The sequence below is a fragment of the Ambystoma mexicanum genome, chromosome 10, assembly GCF_040938575.1.
Source record: "Ambystoma mexicanum isolate Mex_15411 chromosome 10, UKY_AmexF1_1, whole genome shotgun sequence".
NCBI lineage: Eukaryota > Metazoa > Chordata > Amphibia > Caudata > Ambystomatidae > Ambystoma > Ambystoma mexicanum.
In genome coordinates, this window is record NC_090932.1 from 1,537,049,215 (window position 1) to 1,537,055,214 (window position 6,000).

General features: G+C 50.5%; 2 non-coding genes across 2 annotated transcripts; both read right to left on the bottom strand.

The window, feature by feature from the left end:
• Nucleotides 1–1,715: 1,715 nt before the first annotated feature.
• LOC138496608 (U4 spliceosomal RNA) lies at nt 1,716–1,856 on the bottom strand. Its single transcript, XR_011278104.1, has one exon. It is a non-coding gene; the product is annotated as a U4 spliceosomal RNA (small nuclear RNA).
• Nucleotides 1,857–5,363: 3,507 nt separating this feature from the next.
• LOC138496683 (U4 spliceosomal RNA) lies at nt 5,364–5,504 on the bottom strand. Its single transcript, XR_011278172.1, has one exon. It is a non-coding gene; the product is annotated as a U4 spliceosomal RNA (small nuclear RNA).
• Between the last annotated feature and the right edge of the window lie 496 nt (nt 5,505–6,000).

Below are 6,000 nucleotides of genomic sequence, written 5' to 3' on the forward strand. Positions count from 1 at the left end.
ATCATCCGACGACTTCAAAAGGAGTACGAAGAAGGACTCATTCGGACCCTCGGTGATGGTACAGTCTGCCTCACAGCTTCCGCCAGTGAAGGAAGTCCAGGATTTCCAAGAGGGAAGCAAAATCCCTCCCAAAACATCTCCCAGGGAACAGAGGGAGATACCCGACTCAGAGGATCCATCAAGCAGCACCAGAACCGGTACCCAGCCAGCACACAGCGTGCCCTGCTAGGTTAAGCCAGCAAGCTTCCTAGGTGGGAAGTGCCAGAGAGTCTCTGAACAAAGGACAATGCCGTTGCCGGCAAACACTCTTCTCAGCTTTGGGTCGGCCGCCTTAAACGTCGACCCAAGCATTGAGAAGAAGCTCGGAGGAGTGCCACAACAAGCATCAACCAGCGTCCATCTTTTAAGGACTTTTTCGAAGCAGTCGAGCTCTCAAACTGCGACCGGCTGCACCACTGTGGCTGTTCTCACGCTGCAGTCACTAAAGCCGTCTGAGAACCCTCGACCAGCGTTCCAGATCCACCAACCAGCACACAGACAACGATTCTTCACCCGAGCCGCCGGGTAGGGCAGCCTGCAGCCGTCCGCCCAGCCTCGCTTACCAAACTGCCTGACAACTGATATCCGCATCTGTCGTCCCTCTTGAACTCTGTCGCCGGAGCTACAAAGCATGCTGGAAGCGACTCGATGCTGTTGAGTACCAAGATCATCTCAAACACCAGTTACATTGTGGTTCTGTCCCCCTGGTCCTTCTCCGAAGGCCCTTAGTGACATTTACGACCCCTTGCTCCCTTGCTGCTGCAACCAAATAACCTTGAACAGTTCAGACTGATTGCTTTACCGACTACACTCCTGTCAGTATCCAGAGTGCATCCCTCTCCTTTGTGAAACTGTCTGTCCCCTGTTTTCCTTTATAGGGTGGGTTGTATTTTGTAGTGTGTTAGAACTGTCTGTTGTATTAATACTAAAGTAGATATTTGTATACAACCTTGACTGGACAGTCCCTTTTATCAGTGGGTCACAATTGTTTTTTCGCTCTGTTGCAACTAACCAGCCTGACGTTCCGTCCACTGTTCGGACCCCTTCCGGTGTACTAGAGGTGTGGGACTGATTGATGGTCTAGAAAGCGATATTCCTCCATGGACCACTAGTGCCCCGTAAGTTGATTCGTCACACCAAGAGAGGTCGGGTTGTTGACTCCACGTGAATATGTGTCTATAGAATGCATGGGGACAGAAATGCCCTTTTGCCTCTCTTGGGAAGACTGAGATGGTGAGCGAAGGCCAAAGGTAAAGCGACCCCTCTGCTGCGGTTGGCTTCAGTGGCAGCCAGACCTCCCTGATAAACCATCCAACAATCTGATGACTTTCGCAAGAGCAGAGGTTGAACAGATGTGGCAAAGAGGATCGAAGGCAGACAGGTCACTGTCTGCTAGGTTCTGAAAGCTCATGGTTTTCATGTCGTGAGATCAGGAAGGCAGCGAGACAACTGAGGCGCTTAATGCACCTGCTGCATGGTCACGGTTCCATAGACTTCGCTGCGCCGCTTGGAGTTTACGAATGCGCTAGCTTCTGGAAGTAAACCCCTTTGTTGAGGGTAGGCCACGAGAGAACAAAGAATAGAAGGGATGGGTTCCGAAAAACACACCCCTCTTGCTAGGTCTTCTCCAGTGGAGTAAAAGCGTCATTGTCTCCTTTTCAAACAAATCGGTTCAGCCTCCGTAGAGACTGTCAAAAATTACCAATTCCAGCTATATTTCAAGCTGTCATGGCGGGGTATTGGGTAAAGTTTTCAATAAGCAATAATCGCGCCTCGGTTAAACCTCATGAGCTACGATACTGCCACTGCGCAAAGCTAAAGCACCTGACCCCGAGGCCTGTGCGCCCCGGGAATGGATTCCCATTTAACTTGCAGTGATCCCAGCAAGCTTCATCCTGAGCATCCTTTGTCAAACTCATAAAACCGCCTGGATTCCAGTGCCGAGATTTGTTGAGGTGAACACCTGTATCATCTTTCGCTCACCAAACTGACAGCAAATATAGTAGCAAGGTATGCATAGGATTCTGGGAGTAAACATGCAAATGAGCAGGCTGCTACCTGTGCGCTCTTTCCCTTAGCATGATAGGTGGCCTGTTGGCAAGTGACCCCGCCCTCCTGAGAGATTATTGGGCAGGCCGCTGCCAAGGCAACATGGGAGAGGCTTGAGAATGCAAAGAGCCATTGGAGGATTGCACAGGAGCGAGGACAGCATCGAGAAATGGGCTCCTTTGGGGACAGGTGAAGTGATGCTCCACCAGGACGACCAGCTGTTTCTGCAGTGCAGCCAGGACATTGACAAGAAGTGAATCAATTTGTCTCTGAGCGTTCCAACTGTTGACCAAACCATTACAATTTCGATACATGTCCATGCCATCACATATCTACCTGTTTGTGATAATTGCAGTTGTCCTTGAAAATAGACCCGATTTTGCAGGGGACTCTGGGAAAAGTGAAAAGGTCCTATGTAATTCACGTCTTGTACCCTGTCTCATAGGGCGGACCCTGCAATTCTACTTCCACTCCACTGCCAAAAATGAAGCGGCCTTGCCCTGTTCAGGCTTTTTGCTGTAGCCCCTGGGCCTTTGCAGAGCCATCTGCTTAGTGTGGCTCTGCCACTGAGGTCAGAAGAGAACATTTAGCCTGAGAAACGGCTGTCTGTGTGTGCAGCTTGGAGAAGACACTGTTGCCATGGGAAAGACATGCCTGTTTGCTGTGAAAATGAAGTGCAGACACAGACAGAAGAGACCACTTGACTGGTAGGAATTGAAGAACCTGACCAAGAGTGAGGAATTAGACCATCCGCACGGGGAGTGTGCGCTCCGCCTGGGCTGGTTTGATACTTTTAAAAAAGAAATGGAATGTTGGTAGGTAAACCTCCTGGAAATGTGTGGGGCTATTCCGCACACATTTCCCAATGGACACTGCACAACAAACACATAGTCAAGTGCACTCTGGGGGACACAGTCTACCAGTGCGGTCCTCCTGTCACATTTAGCTGCAATGTGACAGCCATGGGTACATCAAAGCATCTCTGAAGGGGGAAGGCAAGACCTTCCTCCGGCCCTGGTCAGCCTACTTAAAATAGCAAAGGCTCCATCGATATGCCCTGTCTATTGTTAGGTTCTCTCTGATGGCAGCGCATACTGATGAGAGTTAAGTGAAGCAGGCCTGCGAAGAGGCCTGTTCACCGAACTAACACAGGGCAGGAAACCCCAACACCTTTTTCATATGCAATGTGTCAGCTTGAAGCTAGCTCCCACCCCTCTGTATGAAGGCCATTGAATGTCATGTGTGGAACAACTGTTTACAGTAGGCAACCGCTGCAGGGCCACCCCCTTTCGGAGGGAAGATATATGTGATTTGATGGAGACAGTCTGTTCTCGAGCTCAATTAACCAGAGAGCCACTTTGATCCACAGGAGACAGGAAGATGGGTGCGGCTTAGTAGTACATGTTGTCACCCCTTACCTTTCCTGTTGCAAAGCACTCTGGTCATGACCTTACGCATGACAGAAGATTGTTGGTGGGGACCCAGGATTGGGTCTTTAAGGTAGGCTTAGCATGCTCCAATCACTGGGGCCCATTTGGCTTTAAAAGAGGGCTGAGCCCCTCACTAAGCAGATCATCCGACGACTTCAAAAGGAGTACGAAGAAGGACTCATTCGGACCCTCGGTGATGGTACAGTCTGCCTCACAGCTTCCGCCAGTGAAGGAAGTCCAGGATTACAAGAGGGAAGCAAAATCCCTCACAAAACATCTCCCAGGGAACAGAGGGAGATACCCGACTCAGAGGATCCATCAAGCAGCACCAGAACCGGTACCCAGCCAGCACACAGCGTGCCCTGCTAGGTTAAGCCAGCAAGCTTCCTAGGTGGGAAGTGCCAGAGAGTCTCTGAACAAAGGACAAGGCCGTTGCCGGCAAACACTCTTCTCAGCTTTGGGCCGGCCGCCTTAAACGTCGACCCAAGCATTGAGAAGAAGCTCGGAGGAGTGCCACAACAAGCATCAACCAGCGTCCATCTTTTAAGGACTTTTTCGAAGCAGTCGAGCTCTCAAACTGCGACCGGCTGCACCACTGTGGCTGTTCTCACGCTGCAGTCACTAAAGCCGTCTGAGAACCCTCGACCAGCGTTCCAGATCCACCAACCAGCACACAGACAACGATTCTTCACCCCGAGCCGCCGGGTAGGGCAGCCTGCAGCCGTCCGCCCAGCCTCGCTTACCAAACTGCCTGCCAACTGATATCCGCATCTGTCGTCCCTCTTGAACTCTGTCGCCGGAGCTACAAAGCATGCTGGAAGCGACTCGATGCTGTCGAGTACCAAGATCATCTCAAACACCAGTTACATTGTGGTTATGTCCCCCTGGTCCTTCTCCGAAGGCCCTTAGTGACATTTACGACCCCTTGCTCCCTTGCTGCTGCAACCAAATAACCTTGAACAGTTCAGACTGATTGCTTTACCGACTACACTCCTGTCAGTATCCAGAGTGCATCCCTCTCCTTTGTGAAACTGTCTGTCCCCTGTTTTCCTTTATAGGGTGGGTTGTATTTTGTAGTGTGTTAGAACTGTCTGTTGTATTAATACTAAAGTAGATATTTGTATACAACCTTGACTGGACAGTCCCTTTTATCAGTGGGTCACAATTGTTTTTTCGCTCTGTTGCAACTAACCAGCCTGACGTTCCGTCCACTGTTCGGACCCCTTCCGGTGTACTAGAGGTGTGGGACTAATTGATGGTCTAGAAAGCGATATTCCTCCCTGGACCACTAGTGCCCAAGAAGTTGATTCGTCACACCAAGAGAGGTCGGGTTGTTGACTCCACGTGAATATGTGTCTATAGAATGCATGGGGACAGAAATGCCCTTTTGCCTCTCTTGGGAAGACTGAGATGGTGAGCGAAGGCCAAAGGTAAAGCGACCCCTCTGCTGCGGTTGGCTTCAGTGGCAGCCAGACCTCCCTGAGTAACCATCCAACAATCTGATGACTTTCGCAAGAGCAGATGTGGCAAAGAGGATCGAAGGCAGACAGGTCACTGTCTGCTAGGTTCTGAAAGCTCATGGTTTTCATGTCGTGAGATCAGGAAGGCAGCGAGACAACTGAGGCGCTTAATGCACCTGCTGCATGGTCACGGTTCCATAGACTTCGCTGCGCCGCTTGGAGTTTACGAATGCGCTAGCTTCTGGAAGTAAACCCCTTTGTTGAGGGTAGGCCACGAGAGAACAAAGAATAGAAGGGATGGGTTCCGAAAAACAGACCCCTCTTGCTAGGTCTTCTCCAGTGGAGTAAAAGCGTCATTGTCTTCTTTTCAAACAAATCGGTTCAGCCTCCGTAGAGACTGTCAAAAATTACCAATTCCAGCTATATTTCAAGCTGTCATGGCGAGGTATTGGGTAAAGTTTTCAATAAGCAATAATCGCGCCTCGGTTAAACCTCATGAGCTACGACACTGCCACTGCGCAAAGCTAAAGCACCTGACCCAGAGGCCTGTGCGCCCCGGGAATGGATTCCCATTTAACTTGCAGTGATCCCAGCAAGCTTCATCCTGAACATCCTTTGTCAAACTCATAAAACCGCCTGGATTCCAGTGCCGAGATTTGTTGAGGTGAACACCTGTATCATCTTGCGCTCACCAAACTGACAGCAAATATAGTAGCAAGGTATGCATAGGATTCTGGGAGTAAACATGCAAATGAGCAGGCTGCTACCTGTGCGCTCTTTCCCTTAGCATGATAGGTGGCCTGTTGGCAAGTGACCCCGCCCTCCTGAGAGCTTATTGGGCAGGCCGCTGCCAAGGCAACATGGGAGAGGCTTGAGAATGCAAAGAGCCATTGGAGGATTGCACAGGAGCGAGGACAGCATCAAGAAATGGGCTCCTTTGGGGACAGGTGAAGTGATGCTCCACCAGGACGACCAGCTGTTTCTGCAGTGCAGCCAGGACATTGACAAGAAGTGAATCAATT